Here is a 24,159-nt window from a genome sequence, read left to right as displayed (position 1 = left end):
CCCCAGACTGGCCTGGCCTCCCCAGCCAGTGGCCCCAGCCTGGGGCCCTGCCTCTTGAGAGGCACATGAGACCAGAGCAAATGCCCAAATAGCCTCATGCAAACCCGTGGGAGCCCAAGTGTGCCTCGATGCCCTCACAGTGATGTTGGCTTGTCCACCTTCCCTCCCTGTCAGCTCACTTCCTGTTCCCATCGTCTCCAGTCCAAGTCATTTATTTTACTTATTTATTTTGTGATTCAAGTGAAATTCACATAAACTAAAATTAACCATCTTAAACTGTGCATTTCAGGGACACTGAGCACCTTTGCAAGGTTGTACCACCCCGATCTCCACCCCACCCCAACCTCCTCTAACCCCCACCCACTAGTAGTCACTCCTTGCCAGTCCTGGGGCAGCTGCCCCTCTGCTTCTGTCTCTGTCGTTGGACACCACAGAGAAGGAGCCTTTGTGTCTGGCGTGTCTCTCGGGACTGCTGCCTCCGAGGTTTGTCCACACTGCAGGTGTGATGTGGCTCACTCCTCGCACGGCGGCACACCACTCTTGCACACGTGGACCAGATGTTTCATGCATCTACCAGCTGGTGGCCATGGGGGCTGCTCTGGCCCAGAGTTGCTGTCAGGGTTCCAGTACAGTGTGGCAGCAACCTGGGCGCCCGTGTTTCCAGATGGCTGGCAGTTCGGGGGCCCCTCCCCTCCCCTCCCCTCCCCTCCCCTCCCTTCCAAGGCCAGGTGAGACCCCTGGGCCCCCTCTGGGAGCCCTAGAGACTGGGGTGTCCACCATGTCAGCATCTGGCCAGTGGGCCCTCCAGGCAAGCTTCTCCAGCTGCCTACCCCATCCTGGGGCGGCACCAGGCAGGCCCTGTTCCCAGCACCAGACCCTCCCCGCTGAGCCCATGGGCAGCATTGCTCTGGAACTCACTTGTGTTTTGCTGACTCTGGCTGAACTGAGGGGCCCTTGGCTGACACCTGTCTCTGGGTGGATGGGCCTTGGTCAAATACACTTCCCCATGTTCTGCGGACAATGCTGCCACAGGACAAGCAGGTGACCCTGGAAAGCAGATGTGGCTGGTCATACACTCACCTCCTCTAGCCTGCTGATCCTAGGGTCCAGCCGCAGCCCCCTAACCCCCACCCCATGCTGATGGCCATGGGCAGCTGGGGCAGTTGGCGGCTCTGGAAGAACCAGGTGTAACAAACAGAAGTCCATTTTTATGGTCCCCTTCATCATGCACAGGAGATGCCTGGGTGTGAAAAAAGCCCTGAGCCTCTAGCCATCTGGGAACGTGGGTGCGCAGACGGCCACCACACTCTGTACTAGATCGCTGACCCCAGCGCCAGGCCGGAGCAGCCCAGATGCTGAGGTCTCAGCCACCCCGCGGCCTGCCAGACTGTCCCCGCGGGCACACAGGTCTCCTATGGGCCGGGCCCAGCAATCCTAGCACATGATGGGTGCTGCTCTGGCCACGGGAAGTGGGTGGTGAGGGTGAGGGTGAGGGCTGGGGCGGGGGGCGGGGGCGGCAGGGACCCTTGCCTAAGGAGGATTTACTCGGGGCGTGTGGCCCCATGATGCCCCTCCAGGGCTTGCGCTCCCAGGGTTCCTCTTGGGGCTGCCAGTGCTGCTGGTGGGGCCTGCCCCCGGGTCTGCTTCCGCGGCGGCTGCTTTTCCCAATGGGCCGAGGCCAGGGAATGGTTCTTCGTGGCCAACCTACGCTCGTCGCTGAGTATTCCGTCTGACTAGGTGGTCACAATCTCACTTCCTGTTCAATAAACATCTCCAGCACTTGCCCTGCCCAGGAAGTCGTGTGTGTGTGTGTGTGTGTGTGTGTGTGTGTGTGTGTGTGTGTGTGGTGCCGGGTGTGTGGGGATGGGGATTCATGGTGGGAGCAGAGTGGCCTCAGGGCGCAGACAGTGGGCGGCAGGGCTCAGCCCCCTCTGGCCAAGGTTGAGCCCATTTTTTGGATATTGTGTCCAGGACCAAACGCGCCCAGCTCCTGGGCTGCCCATCCCTTGCGTTCCTTAGCAGATGTGGGGAGCCTGGGGGCGGGGCCTGGGTGCCAACAGGGAACAGCGCACCGGGGCTCTCCAGGGTGGATGGCCTGTGTGCTCGTTCGGAAGCAGCAGTGTCAGCAGCGAGGACATCACCGAGGTGCCTCAGCCCTTCTCCCTGGTCTGATCGCCCATGACTTTCTGGTTCATAACACAAAATCGTGCTTTTCATCAAGAAGCTCATATTCTAAATGATTCAAAAATTCACAGAGCAAATCCAACACTGAGTGCTTCATTCAATGCCTTTTCTTTAACCCCAAATACGGTTTCCTGCAAATCCTGGATGGGGTGAAGAATGCCCTTGGGGGAGGGGCTACGTGGCTTTGGGCACTGCCAGGACATCAGGACACCCCAGGGGCTGCTGGCCCTGCCCTGGTCGGCATGAGGGAACTACTGTGCCCTCCACATCCTGGTGCAAGTGCCTGCCCCCTCAAAGTCCCTGCTGGTCTTGGGACAACTGGCTTAGCCTTCGTGAGACTCGGTTTCCCCATAACACCAGGTCCCTGTAGTATTTGCAGTCAGTGGCTGAAGTTTCCTGAGCAATCCCTGCTGGCTCACTGCCCATCTTTCAAGGCCAGTTGGCCCAGGTGAGTGCCACGGTGGGGCTGCTGGGTGTGAATACCCTGTTATCCACAGACAGCAATCAGGGGTGTTGGGAAGCAGGGATAGACTAGGGGGCTGGGGGCTTGGACATTAGCTTCCCCTCTGGAGTGCATAGATGTTTTTTGCACCTCCCTTTATCCCAAAACAGAGGGCGCATCCCTGAATTCCATCACTGCCACCATAAAGTGACCCATCCACCCCACTTCCAGCCCTGAACACCCCACACCTGGAACCCCATCCTCCTGGGCCAACACACACAGAATCCAAACTTGCCCCAGGCCCAGGTGCAGGCCTGGTGCCCACGGGTTGTGGGGGGTGGGGTGGGGGCGGAAGGTGGAGGGCGTGTCCCAGGTGTTGGCATTCACCTCTGTGAGTGGACACGCTGAGAAGCGCGGGCTTTGAAAGCTACTCTTGAAGGCATTTCTGGTTTTCCATTTATAAAGCAGAGCGAGGTTATAAATCAGAAAAGTATTTATAGGCACTCACAGCCAGCAATAACAGGTTCGAGTGGCCAGTGCGTCTCTGTGACTATTTCATCTTCCACGCTAACTTAAACACGAGAAGAAAAGGCTTTCCAGGCTGGGCTGGCCGCGCGGCCGCGGAGATTGAGTGCGTTTGTAATAATTCATAGGCTTCTCCCTTTCTCTTCCCACTGCTCTGGAATCGCGCTCCACTATTAAAATGCGCTCTGGCCACCTGGCCGGTGGGGCCTCCACTTGTTCCCCAGGAGGGCAAAGCTTGGGCAGGCAGGGCCGGGCTCTGCGTGGCTGCCCCCCGTACTGCCCCTGCTGGATGCACCGCACCCTGCAGCCGCCCCGCCCCAGCGCTGTGCAGGGAGAGAGACCAGAGCCCACATCCGCCTCCTGCACTGCAGGCCTGTGGCCAGCAGCCCTCATGGTCATTACTCCCTGTCTTCTTGTGGGACCCTTCTGCCCTCAGGATGCTGCCTGGGGGCACACTGCCCCTCACCTCAGGGGAGCACCCAACTGTCATGATCAGATGAGATTGGAGGTGTGGGGAGCAGGGTAGGGGTGGGGGCCCCAAGCAGGAGTCTGAGAGGCAGGGGTGGAGAATAGGGCCAGGGTCTTCCTAGGCTTCTCACTATAGGAGCCAACAGGCTCTGCTTCCCTTCCCCAAACTCCCCACCATCGAGTGGAGGGCAAAGCCAGGGCTCCCTCCACTCTCACTGGCCCTGCCAGGCAGCTGACTAACCTCACCAGTGAGGCCTTTGGCTAGAGAGACCTAAGGGGTCCCTGTGCTCCCCAGGTGCACCTCACCTTATCCAAGGCATGGGGCTGCGCTGGGGGGGGCACCCTCCCTATGGGGGCAAAGGCCAGGAACAGGCACCCACCAGAATCTAAGGCTTTTCCCGTAGAAACTCAGCCTTGTGGGGGGGGGGTGGCTGGACAGGGAACCCCAGAAAAGGCGCAGCACCGGGTCCCCGGCAGCACAGGACAGCTATGCGCCTGAGGGAGCTCCCAGGGGCAGTAGGAGGAAATTCCCCAGAAGTGAGTTTTGGAGAGAACAAGAAGAGCAGAAGAGGCAACCTGGGGCTTGCCACCCATGGACGGCCAGGCCCAGGGCTACCTGCCCAGGAAGCCTACCTACCCAGGAGTGACCCTGAGCTGACTACTAGCTCCGAGCTCCCCCAGCCCTGGGAGTGGCCACTCTGCCTGTGTGACCGTCCCCTCTCCTCTAATACCGGTGGCATCTCAGGCAGGGTCCCCGAGGTCACCACGGAGGCATCTGGCAGGAATGAATGGGACTCACCTGGAACATGTGGCTAAGAGAGATGAAAGTCCAGACCATCCCCAGTGTCCTGCCAGGTGCACACTGCCCAGGCCTCACTAGGTGGCGGACGTCTCCACCCTGGGCGTCTCTGGTCCTGTGGCCTTCTGCTGGGCCGGAAGGTAAGGTGCGTGAATTCTGCATACCTGGAGACCCTGAAGCACGCTGTCCCCAACCGTCACCCAAGATGACGCCGCAGCCCTCATGGGCACCCTCCCGGTGGGCTCACCCAGGACGTCTGGCTGTGCCTTGACCCAACCCTGGGCCTCTCGGAGTGGGGTCCCAGCACCCCCCACCACCATCCCCACTCAGCACTATCCCAAGCACTCAGCAGCATCGCTGGCGCAGAGAACTCTCTGGAAGCTCCAGTGAGCTGAGGAAATAATTACGGGCAGCAGCGCCAGCGAGTGCTAAGGAGCCGGGTGGGCGGGGGCATCGTGAGGCCCGAGGACCGCTTTGTTTTTCCTCTCCTTATCACCATTAGCCATTTCACGGGATAGAGATACAGAGTAGCCCCGTTCCGGAGCGCTGTTCAACTGTCGCTGGAGTAGCTGTGCGTGAAGAGGCAGCAGATAACGGTCGGCCAAGCATGCGCCCCGCCACGGCGGCTCCGGGAGAGGCCCACAGCCTGCCAGGCTCCCGGGGCAGCGGGGCTGCCCCCGGGACACCGGCACGCACAGTCCAGGCCCCACCTGAAGGCCGTGCAGAGCACAGGCAGGTCCAGCCAGCACACAGGCGGGGCGCCCGCAGCAGCCGGGGGTCAGCTCCCAAGTCCATGGCCCCGAGGGGAGGTCCCAGGGCTGCCAGCCCAGAGCCTCTCCACCAGAGCCGGACTTCAGATCGCCAGCCCTGTGGGGAGGACACTGCAGTGCAGGGCCCTGTACTGATGGAGATACTGAGGCTGGCAGGTGAGGCAAGCCTAGGCCCCTCCTGCTCCGGCACCAGCGCCGCTCCTCCCCTGCCCACGTCCAGCAGCATTGGGACTGGGAACCCAGGGGGGAATGGAGGCGTCCCCGAGGGGCGAGGCTGCGCTTAGCTTCTAGAACTCCAAAACCAGGTGGGAGCTTCTCTGGGCCCCAGGTGCTCAGGCCCAATTTGGTAGAGGTGGGTGGGGGTCAGCAGGGGACACAGGAGGGTCAAATGTGGTCTGAGCAAGACAAAGGCATCTGGTGGGAAGGCACAGGCTATCTGAGCAGAGCGTGTGGGAGACTGAGCTCAGTCAGCTCATGCAAGTGGTCCCAGGCTGGGCCACAGGTAGCCAGGAATGAGAACAGGTTCGAGGGGGTGGCCTCCTCAGAATAGTAGGTCCCCCACTCTCCCAGGAGACACCTCCAGACAGAGGGCCCCCCAGACTCACCAGCAGATGCTCCCAGAGGTACCCCCAGACTCACCCAGCAGATGCTTCCAGACAGAGGGTCCCCCAGACTCACACAGGAGACGCCCCAGCACCCATCTGCAGCACCCACCAGTGGCTGGAAGGAGAGGGGCTCAGGTCCAGGGCAGGATGGGAGGGCAGCAGGTGCAGAAGGGTCCTTGCCAGGCCCCCAGGGCCCACATACCTCCTCACTGCACACATGCCCCAGGTGTGACCAGCCCTGGTGGCCAGGCTTGGGGGAAAGAGGCTGCCCTCCAAACAACTTGGCCTGCAAGTCACACAGCATGCTGTTAGACTGTTCATCTTCCTCTCTCCTCCCTGAAAGTGGCGGAAGGCCAGGGGAGATTGGCAGCGAGCTGGACGCCGGGGCCACTCCTAGAGGGATGAAGACATCATGGCCAGGCCACTGCTAGGATGTGTGCATGAGGTGAGTGCCCCCTTGCAGAGCCCAGGAAGGGCGCAGAGGGAGCACAGAGAGCCAGCAGCATGGGGCAGGTGCTTTGAGACATGGGGAGACCAGCATCTGTCAGGTGCCCCTCTCTGACTCAGTCTGGGGCTAGGAGCGACCCAGCACATCCACTGGGCTCCTTGGCGGGCTGTCCAGGCCTTTGAGGGCAGGGCATCAGGGGAGCCCGGCAGGAGCCTTTTCCTCGGGGCTGCGTTAAATAGGCATGAAAGGCGCGCGATGCAAAGATGTTCTACAGAATATTGATATTGTGATCACCGCTCCCACCTGGTGCTGCGCGGCAGGGCGCCGGCTCAGAAATACGATATTCGCAGGGTCTTTTTCATAAAGGTCTTTATGGGTTTGGAAATTTAAACACCACAGAGTCTGAGTTGAATTGGAAAGCAAAAGTCTCTAAGCTTGTACATCTTAGAGGAAAAAAAATTCAATTAAGTGGGATTTTAGCTGTTTCAATAAAATTGGACTCTCCCTTTTCAAGATAAGAGCTCTCCAGCGCAGAGCGACCTTTATGCGCCACGAGCCCCCACTTCTACACGCGTAATCCCCGCTCGGGACACAATACCCACAACAGGAAATCAATGTATAGTCGAATCAATTTGAAAATATAAAATAAACTAATATATGAGTGGAAAATTCACTTCCTATGGATTAAAAGCAGCACAAATAGCAGAAAAATCTAGCTTTTTTAGCAGGAGGAAGTGGTTCAGGGCAGAGACTTCGGGGCCTGGTGCGGCCCAGTAGCTGGCAGGGGGAGCAGCACCCCCAGGGCCCAGAAGACGCAGTCGGCGGAGCATGATGCCCCCCACATGGCTATACAGCAGGGTGAGGGGGCTGCACCTATAAATGCTCTCTACAACCACTGACCTGAGCAGTTGATGACACGGCCGGTTCTAAGCATGTCCCCAGGCACAGACTAGCCTGGTCCCAGGTCATCTGCCTGCTGAGGGTGAAGGAGGAACACTTAACCTGTAAATATTCCTCTCTAGGCAGCCCATCCCACCCCCTCTCCAGGAAAGGAAGGCCCCCTGCCCCTCCAGGGTGAGGTCCGGCCATCAGGCAGGACCCTGGACCTCAGGCCAGGAAGGCAGGGCCAGGACAGGGGTAGGATAGCCAGGCGGGAGCATGGTTTACAAATGTCCCTGTGTGTTGGGGATTCTCCTACAAGGAGAGAACCGCATGGTCTGCGCTCCCAGTGGGGCCGCAGGTGGCCAGTCCTGGTGCCTACCCTGCTTCTCCCCTGGTCCCACTCATACTGGATCCATGTCCACGTGGCCCTCTGGCTGAGACACACAGGGGTGGAGGGCAGATAGTACACACGCTCCTCCTACCCCCAATCCACAGCCCTCTATTTACATAGATACCCAGCACCTCCTCCTCCAGGAAGCCCTCCCTTACCCTGGGCAAGCCCGGTTCCCCCAGCTGCCGGACCCCTCCCTGGCCCAGACCAGAGTCCCAGACCCAACCAGCTCCTGACCCAGACCCCCTACCAGCAATTGAGACATTACCTGACTCCTTGCTTCCACCTGCACCTGCTGGTCCCCACACCTTCTGTTCCACCCACCCCTACAGTGGCACCCCAGGGCCACAAGTTCTGTCGTGGTTGGCTCTGCGTCCTCCAAGGGGCCCACAGGCAGATTACTGCAGCTGGCAACTGTCCCTTGTGATTTTGTTTCCAAATATTTCCTCCGAGTTCAACAAATGAATGAAGCAACAATCCCACATCCTAGTGGCCTCTGCCCTGGCGTGGAGGCGGCCAAGGAAGGCTCCCTGATCATGGGCGTCTGGAAAAGCTCTGGGGAGCAAGCATTCTTGGGTCTCCATCCACTGTGCACACCATCCACCCACTCATTCACCTGCTAAACTCACCCAGAAACGCACCTAATCACGCAGGTACCCACTTACCAATCTAGACACTCATCAACAAGCACAGGTGCCTGGCCCCTCCTCTCTTCCTCTACTTCTAATTGAGTGCCCATCCAACCATTGACCCACCTCCACTCACTCACTCACCCACCAACCCACATACTAACTCACTCAGCAAACCATCCACAGTCCACCTATTCACCCACTTGCCCACTGAAACACAAACCCACACACGCACATTTACCCACCAATCTCTCTACCATTCACCTGCGTAATAGCCCACCCAACTATTCATCCACCTACCCTCACATCCAGCCAGCCACCCACCCAGCCAGCCAGCAATCATCCATCCACTCACCCATCATCCATGTGTTCATCCAACCACCAGCCCAAGCAGGCCACCCACATACCCACACACACACCCAACCATCCATCCCCTAGACCACCCTTCCACCTACCCACCTAGCTACCCACCAGAAACCCATAGCCAGCAACCCCAGACAGCCAGCTAGCCAACATCAACTCCCTGTCTACCCATCTGATCATCCATCCACTTACTCCATGATCACCCAATGCTTGGGCTGGGTCAGTGCAGGGCCTGTCCCACCACGGTGACTGCCTCCCCGCTATTACCCATGTATGGGCCCCCCCTTGCTACACAGCAGCTCTAGGACACACCACCCTTCAGTATGCCCTCCCGCTCCATTCCCTTGGCAAACTGGTGAGCCTGGAAGAGGAAATCAACCATGGGGAAGCAGTGCTCGTGACCAGAGCCCAGGCATATGCTGCCAATGGTGACAAAGTAATAAGACACGTGGTAACCTACCACCTGCTCTAAGCTGAGCCCTGGGCCAGCCTGTGGGCAAAGCAGACCCCACTTGTTCCGAGCAGTGACATCCTAGAAGGGAGACCAGCATCTGAAAAGCAAACAGAGAAACAAAGTCACTTCATACAGTGGAGTGCCCAAGAAGACCACGCAGCCACGTTTTGTTGGGGAGGAGGTCTCTACATGCAGGTGATGGGCTGGCCTCCAGTCCCTCCCAGGGATGATGCCTGTTATTCCTTGCCAAGACCCCGGTTCAGGCCCCCGGGGGCCCCTTTACAGAAACTAAGGCCTCTGGATGTTGGTGGAAGCCCCCCTGCTCCTCCTGGCCCCTCCTATGTCCTCCTGGGCCCTCCTGGCCCCTCCTGGCATTGTCAGACTCCTGTTCTGTTGGCCTGGGAAAGCAGGCCCCTCATGTCCGCCCCTCTCTCTACCCCCCACAGTTCCCAGGCCATGCACCTCAACCCGTGCTTGCAGTTTCAGAGGCTGCCACAGCTTGGTCAGCTATGGGCAGGCCCGGGCCCAGGCAGCTGGACATGTGCAAACAGGCTCGTGAGTGGAGTTCACCGTCTGGCATAACAAGGGGAAAAGCTCAATTTGTAAACATTTGGTCAATATGAATTAACGCCATCGGGATAGATTTTGGACTAAATCAGACGATCGCTTTGGCTGCACCCAAGGCCCAGCAACAGTAGGTAAATTAGATCATCATTAAATTATCATGAAGGAAAAATGCATAATCGGCAGTGGGGCCGGTAGAAAGATGATGGTTATTTACAAAAACCGTGCTGTTTGCAAATTTGTGCAAAATTATTTGTTCCTGGCGGAGTTTTATGGAGCTATCTACACATTATCTCCGCCTGAGCTTCCCGGCCCTGCATATTAACTAATGTCGCGGTTTAATTGGAAATAGAACAGCCAAATTGTAAATCGCTTTTCCGTCATCTGTCTCGTGTCCACACCGTCCCCAGGAGTGGGGGACTTGGAGTGAGCCCTCCTGCCAGCTGGCTCTCTCCCCCGAGCTGCACTGAACCCCTCGGCCAATTCTTGTCCCTCACAAGGGCCAGGCCAGTGCTGGGGCACTCACCTCCGTGCACCCGCAGACTCAGTGCACAGGGCTTTAAGCAGGGGTGGGTGTTTGCAGACCTACAAAACTGAAGAAAACTCACAGGGCTGTTTGACAAAGGATATGTTTAATGGGTCTCTTCCTCAGCTGGACCATCAAAGCAGGGAGCACCTATGCTGAAGACAGTCACTCCCCTAGAATGAAGGGCAGCTATGGGGCCCTTCCAGCGCTCAGACTCACTTAGTGGGAGGGCTGCCAGATGGGCAGGACCCCGCATGGGCTGGAGCGACATCCAGGTCTGGAGGTGGGCAGAGAGGCCCCATCCCCCTTCCCCCTGCCACCAGGCCTCAGAACAGACATAGGGGTAGGGGCAGGCAGTGATGGCCAGAGGTGCGCAGAGGCCAGTGGGGCTGCACCTGTGGTTTGGGCTGACCTCTCTGGGCACTCCAGCAGTGACACTGGTCTTGCCTGCAGCCTCTGGCCGCCTGCTAAAGACCAGCCCTGTGTCTGCCCCACGTGGGCTTCGGAACTACAGGGAGGGCTGCAGGGGGAGGGGCACACCTGGGATGAGCTGGGACACCCCACTCCGAGGCCCCCTGCGGCCTCCTGTGGCCATTCCAGGTCCTACCTGGCCGTAAAATTAGGGCAGGCCACACCCAGAGGAAAACTGTCAGCTCCCCTGAGTGCAGCTCCTGGACCAGCAGAAGGACAGCAAGGACACGCCATGAAGGCAGCAGGGCTGCAGGGAAGAGGCGAGCTTGTGGGTCGGAGGATGTCACGCCCTCACAGGACACTGGCCAGACAAGTGCAGCTGCCAGGACTTTGGACGTCCCCCTCCTGCCCGTGCAGCTGAAGTGGCCCCCGAGATGCCACCACCATTCCAGGGCTGTGTCATGAGAGAAGTAGGGCCACGGTGCTCCTTGAGGGCGTGGGAAGCACAGGCGGGAGGTGCAAGTGACCCAGGGCGACGTGGGAGCTCACACGTTTGCTGCACTGACCTCTGCCGCCCCACGCTGACGGTTCCTTTTTCCGTGGGGTCAGAGCACCCAGGCGATGTCACCTGTGAGGAGTCCACATTGCCGGCGGGCATCCCCTGTTTGGGGAGGGACATGGTGCCTCACTGGCGTGCCACTCACCCATCACCTCTGGACACTCAAGTACCCTCAGACCTCTGCCCAGGCTGCCTCCCCCTGAGCCCTGGCCTCCGGTGCATTCAGCCTTGAGACCCAGAGCGGGCTGGCAGGGCAGGGAGAGCAGAGCCCCCTGAGGCCTGCTCTAGTTCCTGCGTCCTCCTGGGCCGCTCCCATCCTCCGGCGGCCCTGGGCCAGGCTCTTTGCCACCCCCTCCCTGCTCTGCCTCCAGACCCAGGACAGAGGCTGCCCTACTGCCCCGCCCTCTGTCCCCCCAGCACCCAGGTGACCATTTCCATCCCTTCCGTGGAATGTGTGTTGATTCTGTTGTTTCTTGAATTACTCATTTTTAGCATCATGTCTGTCTTGTTTGCCACACTGAGCCCCCTGCCTTACTGCCACTGTCCCTCCATCCTCCCCGTGTGGCTCATCAGTATTTTAATTATCTTATTGATAAAGAAGGCTCCTCCTCTGCGGCATCTCAGTAGCAGTGTTTCCTGAACCCCCAGAGGACCCCATGAATTCATGGAACTCTGCAGAGCAGCCCCGGGGGCCACTCCCTGTGCTGGGTACAGCCCCCTTCATGGGGCCTCCGTGCTGGCAGGATGGACAAGGCTATAGGAGACCCTCGTACCACATTAAGCAGAGGGAACCCCAGGGAAAGAGAAACAGGATGGAGGACGGGCTGCTGTCGACCACGGAGGAAGAAGGGAGGGACGGGCGGGCCAAGATGGAGGAGCAGCAGGAGCAAAGGCCCTAAGTGGGGGGCAGAGCCGGTGCTGGTGTGGCCGTGGAGGTGGAGGCCAGAGTGGCATAAGAAGCCTGGTCCCGTGGGACTCTGCTCTACCACTGGTCCCCACCAGGGACGCAGGTGGACATGCGGAGGCCAGAGGTGGGGGAGGAGCTCCTGCAGACATTGAAGTGGCTGGAGGCTGGCCCAGGGACCCCGTGGAGCGCACCCCTGGACGGCTGGGCCTCCCCACTGAGGCACGCGGTCAACGGGAGTGGGAGGCATGAGAACTCAAGCTGGATCCCCGGTGGAGATGGGCAGGGCCACCGTGAAGAGCCTGGGACCAGGTGTGGGCAGCCAGGAACAATGGGTGCAGGGGAATGAGACCCGAGGAGGCTCTGAGCTGAGGCAGGACAGACGACAGGACCAGAGAAGCAGCCACAGAGGTGGAGAAGCCTCAGTTTGAGTGGGGCATCCACACTCGAGCACGCTTGGGACAGATGGAAGGGCGGTCGTGTGTGTGTGTGTGTGTGTGTGTGTGTGTGTGTTCCCAACCGTGGGTCCACGGGGGCTTCATGCCGTGTGTCTGTGGGCTCTGTGTGTCTGCTGCGTGTCCGTGTGTCTGTGGGGGCTACATGTGCCTACTGCATGTCCATGTGTCCACGGGGTTATGTGTGCCTACTGTGTATCCATGTGTCCATGGGGACTATGTGTGTCCATTGCATGTCCGTGTGTCCACGGGGCTATGTGTCTGTTGCGTGTTCATGTGTCCGTGGGGCTACTTGTGCCTACTGTGTGTCCATGTGTCCACGGGGGCTCCGTGTGCCCACTGCATGTCCATGTGTCTGTGGGACTACATGTGTCTACTGTGTCTCCATGGGCCTGTGTTTGCATGTGCATCTGCGTGTGGGAGTCCATGTATTCCGTGGCAATACGTCTTTGTGTGTGCATCCATATGTGAATATATCCATGTGACCATGTCAGCGTCACCCTTGTGCATGTCCATGTGTGTGTCCGCATCTGTTTCGGTACACGTGGGTTGGGGGGCAGGCAGCAGGGGTGGAGGCTGGGGTCAGTATCCCAAGGATCACCCAGACTGAGCCTTTCCCGAGCCAGGCAGAGAGCCCTGAGGGCCAAGTCAGGGTTAGAGTCATGGGGGCGGCCCTGTGGCACACGGACAGGGTCGGGGTGGACCATGCTGGAACAAATAGAGGTGACCCGCGGGGCCCCTCCTGGTCCACTGGAGAGTGCCCATAGCGGCCCCAGCTCCCCGCCATGGGGCTGCATGGCCCCCAGTGCCAGGGCCCCGGGCTGGGCAGGGCCAGAGGGCCAAGCTAGAGGGCGGGAAGCCAAGCACCTGCCGGGCCTCCCCTCCCCACGAGCCCAGGCGGGCGGCCTCCAAGTGTCGATTCTGCATGACTAACTCATTGATCGCCTCACCAGGGTTAATTAATTAATTAGGGGTGGCCGCGGAGGATAGTGGGCTAGGGCCTGGGAAGGATCTCACCACCAGGAGCTTTATTAGTACATAAAATGAGTGTTTAAAACCCACATGGCCACGAGTACGCTGTTGAGGCTTTTCATTAAACAAACCTATAAAATTACTTGCCTCATTATGTATTTTCGTGGCTTCCTCTGCCTCTTTGCCCCCGCCCACCTGCCTCCTGCACCCGCTCTAAGTGCCTATTTGAAATCAATTTCTCTAATAATGGACTTAATGAGCTCATCAATTAGGGCTGCCATAACCGAATGTAGCTGTGCTCCGTGGTTATCAGTTAAACTCTGGAACTAATTTCCATGCTTCATCTATCAAGGGGGTGCCCACCACGTTCGCTGCTGCTCTGGGACGATAGGGAGACCCCGGGCCCTTCCCACCGGGCGAGAGGGGCGGCCCGGCAGAGGACAATGAGGACGGAGCCGCCCGCCTGGCCGGGGGAGCGCCCAGGGCTCTGGGCTCGGCCGCCGGCGTAATTAGCGGTAATGGATGGCACACGGGGCCGAGATAAGACGGCCGTTCCACATGGAAAATCCCATTATGCCTTTCCTACCTCTCCACGCAGCCTCTACACGGCTGCCCTGGCCCCTCAACCCCCTTAAATAACGCCCAACAGGCCAGCTACACTGTGGCTCCCGGTCTCCCCAGATCCCGAGGTCACGGGCCTGCGTGGGGGCAGAGGTGGGTGGAGCAGGGCTGCTCAGGCTGGGGTGGGGCCGGCGCAGGTGCTGGGGTCGGGGTCGGGGTCGGGGTCGGCCCTGTGCGGGCACCCGAGGGCAGGTGGAGTGGAGGACTCCGGATCGTGGCAGTCGGGGAGAAAGCTAAGACAGCAGAAGGTTCTGGAGGTGGGACCAAGGGGTGTCGGGAAGAGAAGCGTCGAGTGGCAGAGCTGTTGCTGGACACGGTGAGGTGTGTCCACAGGTCCTACAGCCCACGGACAGGGACCTGGTGGGGTACCGCTGGGGGTCACCAACCAGGTAAGACCGTGGGGGAGGGACAGGACAGAGGGGAGGGGGGCCGCAGGTCAGGACACCGCTCTAGTGAGCCTGGAGCAGGAGCTGGGCATCAAGCTCACCCCAGCTCGAGGGACAGTGCCTGGCGCCCCATAGAGGCTCAATACACAGACAGGTGGATGGGTGGAAGGAGGACAGCAATCTGCTCTGGCTGGGAAGGTTCATATGAAAACCCACAACCCGGGACAGGCGGGGAGGACCGTGCTGGGGCCCTGGTGTCCTGGGATCATGCTGACCGTTCCCCCGCCCTCGGTGTCCTGGGATCATGCTTCCCCACCCCCGCCCGCCCCGGTGTCATGATGTCCCCCTGGGATCATGCTGCCCTCCCCTGACCAGGTGCCCTGGGATCATGCTGCCCCCCCACTGTGTCCTGGGATCGTGCTGCCCCCACCCTGCACCCTGGGATCATGCTGCCCTCCCCCCACAGGTGCCTTGGGATCGTGCTGCCCACCCCGTGTCCTGAGATCATGCTGCCCCCCACCCCCGTGCCCTGGGATAGTGCTGCCCCCCTGCCCCATGTTCTGGGATTCTTTGTTGCCACTTATCCCACTTTGACCCCAAGTTGCAGAGTGGCTGCCCCAGAGGGACGAGGGGGACCAAGGTCCTAGACTCAGGACAGTTTGAATTTCTCCCTAGCCAGACACCCTCTGGGGGTCGGCAGTGAAGAAATGCACCCCTTTCCTCAGGGTCCCTGGGAAACAAGGTACAGAGCATGTGCTGTCCTCCCCTAGCCAGGGGAGGTCCAACCAGTTCCCCTGGGCCCCTGCTCCGCAGCCCAACCTCAGGGGACCACGGGGAGGGGGCTGAGTGGGCGTGCTGGGGGTCATGGACTTGGGGTATCAGGGGCAGAAGGTGCCGGGGGAGCTAGGGAGTTGGGTACAGGGGAGCTTGGGGAGGGTCCCCTGCCCTAGCTCTTCCCCTCGGCCCTTCGCACCTCGCACCCCCCCACAGGCCCTGGGCCCTCCCCTGCAGGGCAAGGTTTGGGCACTGGGCCTGGGGTGGGTGGGGCAGCAGCCCCTCCTGGCGGCAGCGAGTGGGGCACGTGTCGCCGCTTAGCCCGCTGCTCCCAGCGATTTGTCATAATCAGTCGGGCTTTTCTCATTAGCAAAAAGCCATTAGCCAGCTTTATCAGCAGCTGCGAGGAATGCTGCCTTGGGCAGGGGCCTGGCTGGGCCACCTCCTCCGGGCTGCCCTCAGGGTAGCCCCGCCTCTCAGCCCCCTCCCCAGCCAACTGGAGGGCAGGTGCCACTGCCCAGGCCAGGGTGGCTAGCCTGGAGGGGAAAGGTGGGGCCAGGGCACTCTAGCCCCCCACCCTCTGCCCCAGCCCAGATGTCCTCAGCCCCTTGGGCACACCATTGAGATAGGGTTCCAGGATTCAGCCCTAGACACGGCTGCATCACCCAGGGAGGGACTGTGTGTCCCAGCCCCGTGGAGTCCCTACCATAGCCCAGGGTACAAGGATTTGAGGGTGCTCGCTGGGTGGTGGTCCTGCCTCAAGTGCTTGGGTGGCCCTGTGGACCCTGAAATCAGTGAAGTCCAATGCTTGGCTTGCAGGAGATGACTGCAGTAAACAGGAAGCAGGGATATAGGTCACAGGGCTTGGAGAGCCTGCTCCACATGGGGTGGTCCCTGCCTGGCTTGGGCAGTGGGGTAGAGCCAGGAGGGCTCTGAGCAAGGATGGGGAGCATCCCAGCCAGAGATGACCCCACCTCAGGCAGAGCAATGGGGGGCAGGGGAGTCCAAAGGTATGTGGGGGACAAGACTGGACCCCCCAGGCTGGGTCTGGAGGTTCATGGAGGTGAAGAGGTCAGTTAGGCCGAGTGACCCAGAAATGATCCCATGTAGAGGTTTAACTTGGGATCTGACAACTGTTCGTGGGACTTAGCATGTGGATATCCATCATGGTGACCAGAGAAGTGTCCCCCTGGGGGTATTGGGAAAGGTCAGGAGTGGGGTGAGGAACATGGGGCAGCTCCTGGGAGGGGAGGAGAGGCAGAGGGGTGGGTGGCAGGAGAGACAAGGCTAGGCTGGTGAAGATGAAGAGGGTCCAGCCTACCTGTGCTGGTGGCCTGCTGGGGAGGGAGTGATGATGGAATAAAAGGTGGGTCCTGTGAGGTCAGTGGCTCCCTCCTGTGAAGGGCCAGAAGGCAAGCAAGACACAGCAAGCCGGCAGATACAGCCAGCAGGGCTGGACCTGGAACCAGAGACTCTCTCCACCTGCCCCTCACTTCCCCAGCTTATCACCCCACTGCATTCCCTGTCCTTTCCCAGCTGACCGGGTCACTGCCAGGGGCAAAGTGTGGGGCCATGCCCTGTCCCAGGCCTCCCTCGTTCCTACGCCCCATGGCCTCGGTCCCCAGGTCCCACGTAGGGGCCATCCTTGGCTGCTGTCTGGGGCCTCACGGTGAGCACTGAGTATAGTTCAGAGCCTTCAGAACAGCTGCTCTCAGCAGGCAGGGCTCAGGCCTCGGTCATCATGGGCTCCTCAGCATCCAGAAGGTGCCCACCGAGTACCACATGAGTGAGTGAGCAAGTGAATGTGTGAGGAGCTAGTAGGACCTGGCCCAGCCTGACCGGTCACAGCACTCACTTCTCAGAGAAGCACTATCAGCCTCCCAGGTGGGGCAGGAAGGGTCCACCGTAGCCAGGTCCATGGGGGCTTCCTAGCCCTGGGCTGTGTCCTCACTGCCACCTAAGCCCTGAGATGGCTCCATCCCCATTTGCAAGGTCAGGGTGCCATGGGGCTGAGCTCATGAGCCAGGAAGGTGGTGGTGCCGAGGCTCCATCTGACAGCAGCTAGAAAGCCCAGGCCTTTTCCTCCCTGGATGTGTACCCTGGGCAAAAGTGGGCAGCTCTGAGACTAGGGGCTACTCAAAATCCCTGCCCCTTGGGGGTCTCTGAGAGCCATCAGCCCACTGCTCAGTTGCTCAGAAATGGTTGTTTTAACCCCAGCAGGAAACATACCACTCAGGTGAGGCTGTTCCTGCAGATGGTCTCTGTATGGGTAAGGGTCCCATCCCTGGCCTTGTGTTCCTGGCACTGTGGCCTGTAGGGGCCCACAGAGTCTCTTGCCATAAATCGACATCTTACAACTAGGTTGGCTGTGATCATTTAATAAGCCCTTGGCCAGACATCTGTGGATGAACAAAAGCCCTGGTGTAGGAATATTGTTGTAGGAGTCCATTGAGATAGCCAAGACCACCTTTGGGTTGTCTTCAGGCCTAGACAGGGCTGAAATGTGGCCCCTTCTGTCCTCCATGGGGACAGAAGCCTTGCCTGCTGCCTCTGCAGGCAATCAGAGGGGGAAGGCAGAGTTAGGGCTAAGGGACAGGGAAGTGGAAGCTGTCACACAGGGATGGTGGTGGAAGTGATGGTGGAGTGCATGCCAGTGCTCATTGGCTCATCATTGACAAGTGCAGTTGAGGTGCCTGAGAACTTGGGCCCCCAAGGTGCCGGGAAGGACTTCAGATACAGAATAATAACCCCACTATCCCCAGTGAGGGATAGGGAGGGAGGCTCACCTGCAAAAGAGGAGCACCTGCAGAGGAGGGGTACTTATAGAGAAGGCTCATCTGTAGAGCAGAGTCTGTAGAGGAAAAGGATCTGTGGAAGAGTAGCATCTATAGAGGAAGGTCACCCACAGAGGAGGGGCACCTGTTGAGGAGGAGGAAGAGTGTAGAAGAGGAGCATCTACAGAGGGTGGGGGCAGGTCTGGATTGGGATCTTCTGGGCAACAGATGCAGGTATTGCCTGTACAGGAGCTGGCTGGGTACAGGACGGCATCTTGAATTCTCCCCAGGGGCTGAGGATGTGTTCAAGGGAAGATGGGCCATCCCACTGTTATTGGGGGGGCACTGACTACATCTGCTCCTGTTCCCAGGCAAGGGGCAGGAGCCGGGACAGTTTAGGGGGGAGGCTCAGGATGATACCCAGCTTCCTGCAGAGGCTCATCTCCCACATTTTATGTGAGTGCCTTCTTCCCTAGATGGGGAGATCCACAGCCTAGAACACCCAAGTCCAAATCCCAGCTGAATCCCTCCTTGTCTCAGTTTCTCTGACTATAGAATGATGATGGTGAAAACATTAACTTCAGGGTTGTGAAAATTACATGAGATGATAAAAATGCAGCTCTAAGTGCTACACATGGCACGGAATGAAACCAAATAAGGGTTAGTGCTGCTGCCACTGGTGATGATGTTGTGGTGGTGGTAGTGATGATGATGGTGATGGTGATAGTAATGATAGTGATGGAGGTGATGGTAGAGGTGACGGTGGTGATGGTGAGGTGGTGGTGTTGGTAATGGCAATGGTAATGGTGGTGATGTGATGGTAATGGTGGAGGTGGTGATAGTGGTAGAGGTGATGGTGGAGGTGATGATGGAGGTAATGATGGCAGTGATGGTGGTGGTAGTGGTTTTGGTGGTGGTAATGGTAGAGGTGATGGTGGTGATCATTATGGTGTTGGTGATGGTGATGATGGTGAAGGGGATGATGGTGAAGGGATGGCGGTGAAGTGATGGTGGAGTTGATGGTGATAATGGTGGTGGCAGAGATGGTGGTGGTAGAGGTGATGGGGATGGTGGAGGTGATGGTGGTGGTGGTGGTGGTGGAGGTAATGGTGGCAGTGGTGGTGGAAGTGAGGCAAGCACCAAGGTCAGACTTCCCAGCCCATTCCCTTCCCTTCCCTGGATTGTGGGTGAGGGGAATGCTAAATGTGCCGAGGTGGTTAGGCAGAGGAGCAGGGAGATCAAGCTGGGGTTGATGCACCGGCACTTGGTTCTCCTCCCTCCTGGGGTTTACCCGTGAGTAAACCAGCCCCTCCCTGTGATGCCCAGACAACCCCCCCGCCAGCAGGGTGCCTGGCCAGGGGTTCCCCCAGCTGAGCACCCCTGTGCTCATCCACACGTGGTCCAGACGCAGGAGCAGCCTTCGGCCACAGCGTCCTCCTCCCGTGATTTGTGCCCCCACTGGCTCCACCTTCACTCTGCCTCCAGTTCCTGGCTTCACAATACCTCAGCCCCACTGCGGGTCAGGTGGGACTCCTTCCCCCGCCCCCCAAAGGAAGAGCTCTGTAGATGACAGGAGGTGGGGGAGGAGGTCTCAGGCTGGGACTGGTAGGAGGAAGGCTGACCTTGACCTGAGGGGGCTCCGGACTGGGGCAATGCAGTGTGGGCAGGCACTCTCCCTCCTGGTGGTGAGGCCCTGTCGCTTGGCCCTTTCAGGAGCCCTCTGAGCCAGGCCTCAGCTGGCTGTCCAGGCGCTCCTCTGGCACAGACCAGTGGCCCTCCCTCCGGGAAGCTGTCCCCTCACTGAGCCTGAGTGAGAGAAGCCCCTGTGTAGCCCCCAGGCCCATCTCTGGGGCAGCAAGGGGCCCTTGAACCTCCCCTGGGCATTTGCTTTAAATTTGCACAAACCGAGGCAGAGTGGGGGGGAGGAGGACAGAGAAATTCCTAATGACAACGTGGATTTGGCTCCTCGCCAGCCCCAAAGCACACCTTTGAAGTGTCCTAGGGCCAGGTGTCCCCTTGGATCTTCTGTTCCCAGCAGCGCCTGGAGGGTGGGCACCACAACTACAGAGGGGGCCTGCTTGAGCAGCCCCAGGCAGGGCCCCCCACACCTTCCACCCCTGTCGTCTGTATGTGGGCACAATGTGCCATCTGAAGCCACAGGCTCCCAGGAGAAGTGGAGGGAAGGGCAAGGCAGCCTGCGGCCATCAGCCCGAGTGGCCTGGGGCAGCCAGCCCCCGGGTGCCGTCACTGGCTGGGCCCCTGCTGGTGGATGGGAGACAGACCCCCGCAGCCACAGGGTGCCCGGCAGATGAGGTGGGCTCAGGGGCTCCGTGTGGGTGTAGGCAGAGCCGCCCCGAGCAGCGCGGCCAGCAGGGACAGGGTTAAGAGCGTGCTGCCGGCCTCCCTCCCGCTCCTTGAAATGGATCCCTGGTTCCAGAATGACTCCGCTTCCCCTCTTAATCTGTATTTTACGAGTGAGAAGCTTTGCATTATGCAAATCGTTAGATAGGAACAGGTGACATTTCAGCAAAGAACATGAGCGGGAGCGGGCCAGCGGGCGGGCTGCTGATTTAGACATTAGTATTTGTCACTAGGGCGGCAGGGGCGGAGGGGGCTCGGCTATTCACACCTTAAGGTGGAAGTCTTGGCGGCCGGCCAGGGCCAGCCCGCACCCTTTAGCAGAGGGCACCCAGCACACGAGAGGCCGCACCCCCACGGGGCTCTGTCCTTGGGCGGGGCACGGTCAGGCAGCCCACAGGGCAGGATCAGCACTGCTCCATTCTGCAGATGAGGACACCAAGGCAGAGAGGCCATGGGCCCAGCCCTGGACCTCCAACTGGGGGTGGGGCAGGACCCAGCCAGGCAGGCATCCGGGGCCGTCCTCGCCCCCCTTCCTGCCCCCTCCCTGTCATCCTGGGGTCCACTGTGCCCAGGCTAGCGCTCCACGTCCTGGTCCCTGGGCCTGTGTCTGCTTGGCAGCACGCTCATGTGGGCATTTGCTCCCCAGGGCTGTGCAGCCCTTCTGTGGGTCTCAGCTCCGCCCTCTCCCCTCCTTGCCTCACCCCACCCCTGCTCTCCTAGAGCTCAGGGTGCTCTCTCAGCCCCTCCAGCACAGAGCCCATGTGAGCTGTGGCCATCTGTCATCCCATTGTCAAACACGTCCACCATCCACTTCCCGGGAAGTCGTTGGAGAGGAAATGGACGGAGAGAGAAGTGAGGGGCCACCGTACTTCTTAGGGGGCAGCAGCCGCATCCTTCAATTTTCTAGCTGTCTGACAGGCTCGCTGCCCTCTGTGCTGCTCCTGGGCACTGAGATCCATTGGGAATTAAATACCCGGACAGCTTTGGCCGAGGCGTGCTTGCGGGCCCCAGGCACCGGGCAGGGCTGATTTCCCCAGATGGAGCAGGAGCTCCCTAGCACTGCCTGCAAGCCCCTGCTGACCGTGCGCCTGCCGCCCTGGCTGGGAGGGCTGCTGACTGGCTGGGAGGCTTTGCTGGCAGGGCTCCTGGCAGGGGTCTGAGGCAGGCACTGTGCATCCTGGCAGCCCTGCCGCCCGGGCCCCCAGGTGGCCTGAGGGTCTCTGGAGAGGGCCATGATCAGAACCACTTGTCCCTTGGGCCCTAGGCCTCGTCTGCAGGACCAGGGTGGGGGGCTGGGCTATAGCACTGGGGGGTGTCCAGTCCAATGGGAGGGTGCCCCAGGGGCCTTTCCCAGGGCAGCTCCACAGCCAAGTCTGGATCACCAGTGACCCTCAGAAGTCCCCTCAGGCTCCAGCTGCTGAGAAATCTACCCTGTGGCCCACATGAGGTCAGATGACCTCCAGGGCTCTGTAACTACACAGCCTGGGGAAAGGGCCAGACGGGGGGCTGAGCGCAACCCCGACCCCAGCCACTGAGACTATCTTCCTCCACAGCCCTGACTGGGAGCTTGGAGGAGGGGCTACTCAGCATCCAGGGGACCCCTCAATGCCCAGTGGGAGACCTGCCCCAAGTGGCCCATCCTGGGTACTGATCCCCAGGTACCTTCCCTCCTCCCACCACCCAGCTGAGGTTTCTCTGCCGAGCTCACTGCAGACATACACGTGGTAGACCCAGCTCGGGGATCTGTGGGACCTGCTCGAGGGATGCATGCCTGGCTTGACGCTAGGAGGGCACTCAGTGGATGAGAGCCTGTCCGCCTGCCCCGCCGCTTGAGGCTCCCACCTGAGCCAGGGGGTACACACAGCCTCTCGCTGCATAGGACGTGGTTTGTCCAGTGGGTCCTGCTCACACACTCACAGGACTCTGGGCTGTCACTCAGCAGACACCAGGAGTCCGGGCAGTGGCACCAGGGGGCAGGAGGAGCCAGCCCACCTGGTAGCTGAGGACCTGCCACAAGCCCTGCACAGTCAGAGCCAGCAGGGACAAGCTCATAGGGGCTGAGCGGGTGTGTGTCTGCATTGTGCCCACAGGCACCACCCTGTTTCCACCCTGCAGCCAGCAGGTAGGGCCCCCTCTACTTATCCTGTCCATCCTGTGGCCCACATGAGCCCAGATGACCTCCAGGGCCCTGTAACTACACAGCCTCAGGAAAGGCTAGGCCTTCCCCCTGAGCCCCTTCTGCACCCCAGGCCTCAGACAGAAGGGACACTCCCACCGCTCCCTCGGGACGGAGGGGCTGCGGCCTTGGAGGACAGATGAGCAAACCACAGAAAGAGACCCCACGTAAAACCCACACAGTGGTCAAGGGGCACCTGAGATGGGGCAGCAGGTGACACCTGTCAGGGTGCAGAGATGCCCTGAGGAGGGAGATGCCTGCAGCCTGCGCCCAGCACTACCAGCCCTGTGACTTGACACAAGAGGAGCCCAGGCTCATGGGAGGGGCGTGCTCGGCAGCAGGGGGTTGGGGAGTGGGGGGGACAGCTCTCCAGGGAGGGGAGGATCCCTGTCCAGGGCCTCAGAGTCTTCCCCACAGTGGGAGTCCTCAAGGTCCTGCAGCTGTGGGCATAGGAGGAAAGGCCAAGGGTGAGCGTCCCTGGACCCCAGGGCTCCTGCAGCCCTGGGAACCTGATCCCGTAACCTCTAGCCTATCTCCGAAGAATCTCGTAGTTCCCACACTTCACTATGCTTAAAGCTAACTGCTGCAGGTCCTCTCTGGCCAGGGTTAGCAGGGGAACCCAGCCCAGAGTGAGGCTGCTAGCTGCAGAAGACCTGAGTCAGGACCAGAGGAGGCGGCTGCCTCATTAGATCTGTGCCTGTGGCACCCCTCACTTCTGAGCTCCAGTGGGGCCCTTGGGGTGGGGGCAGGCTGGGAGCGACTCCACGAACAGGCCAGAGATGGGGCATCCACACAGTCTCCTGTTCTCACACCCATGGTGCACACCACCCCACAAAGTTAGGCCTCCCCACCAGCCAGAGTCAGGAGCTAGCCGCTAGCTGCAGGTAGAGCCCTGACCCTAGGAGAGCTTGAGGAGGCCGGGCTACATCTGTGCATGGGGCTGCAGCTATATATAAGGCTGCACCTGTACATGGGGGCTGCATCTGTACATGGGGCTGCATCTGTGCCGTGGGCCGCATCTATGCCAGGGGGTTGCATCTGCTCATGGGGCTGCATCTGTACACGGGGCTGCATCTGCTCATGGGGCTGCATCTGTACACGGGGTTGCATCTGCTCACGGGGCTGCATCTGTACATGGGGCTGCATCTGTGCTGGGGGCTGCATCTGTGCTGAGAGCTGCATCTAAGGAGGAGGCTGCATCTGTGCAAGGGGCTGCATCTGTGCAAGGGGTTGCATTTGTGCCGGGGGCTGCATCTGTGCATGGGGAGGGAAGGACAATCAGGGGCCCAGGGCAGCAACCACATCTGCTCTGCTCACCCCTGAGGACGGATTGGTATGCAGTAGGTGCTCAATAAACACAGACTAAACAAAGATACAGAACAGCGCATTTTTATTTGTACCTAGAAGCACTGGATGCTGTGGAAGCGGAGCATGCTGAGAGAATGGCGGGCCCCTGCCCATTCCACCCTATCTCCTGCTCCCCAAGCTGCCTACCGCTGCCCTGGGGCCCCTCTGCCCCAGGCCCCTGTCCTGGCATCTCCCTCCCGGGAGCAACTGACATTTAAAATGAAAAGGGCAGGCAGCTGTCCCAGTGCTAATAGCAAGTGTAGGGGTTGAAATTGGCCACAGAGAAGGAAGTGGTGTCCTTATCACCCAGGGGTCCTCATAGGGGAGTGGCTCCCCTTCCGTACCCACGCACAGTGTCCATTGTCAACA

The 24,159-nt window shown here is 59.9% G+C and overlaps 1 long non-coding RNA gene across 3 annotated transcripts; it reads right to left on the bottom strand.

Annotated features, from left to right (window-relative positions):
- Positions 1-362: 362 nt before the first annotated feature.
- On the bottom strand, positions 363-16,473 carry LOC111095256. 3 transcript variants are annotated; one of them, XR_005356385.1, is made up of 9 exons: positions 16,454-16,473; positions 11,028-11,122; positions 8,967-9,057; positions 7,142-7,217; positions 5,996-6,186; positions 5,828-5,908; positions 4,419-4,543; positions 919-1,047; positions 363-644 (listed from the first exon to the last, which is right to left on the bottom strand). It is a non-coding gene; the product is annotated as an uncharacterized LOC111095256 (long non-coding RNA). The 3 variants fall into 3 exon arrangements; XR_005356386.1 differs by having other exon boundaries at positions 363-612; XR_005356387.1 differs by lacking the exons at positions 11,028-11,122; positions 16,454-16,473 and adding an exon at positions 9,423-9,535.
- Positions 16,474-24,159: the final 7,686 nt, after the last annotated feature.

This window comes from Canis lupus, chromosome 3 (genome assembly GCF_011100685.1).
Source record: "Canis lupus familiaris isolate Mischka breed German Shepherd chromosome 3, alternate assembly UU_Cfam_GSD_1.0, whole genome shotgun sequence".
NCBI classification, from domain to species: domain Eukaryota; kingdom Metazoa; phylum Chordata; class Mammalia; order Carnivora; family Canidae; genus Canis; species Canis lupus.
The sequence above is the reverse complement of the archived record's forward strand: the minus strand, read 5'-3'. Positions and strand labels throughout refer to the sequence as shown.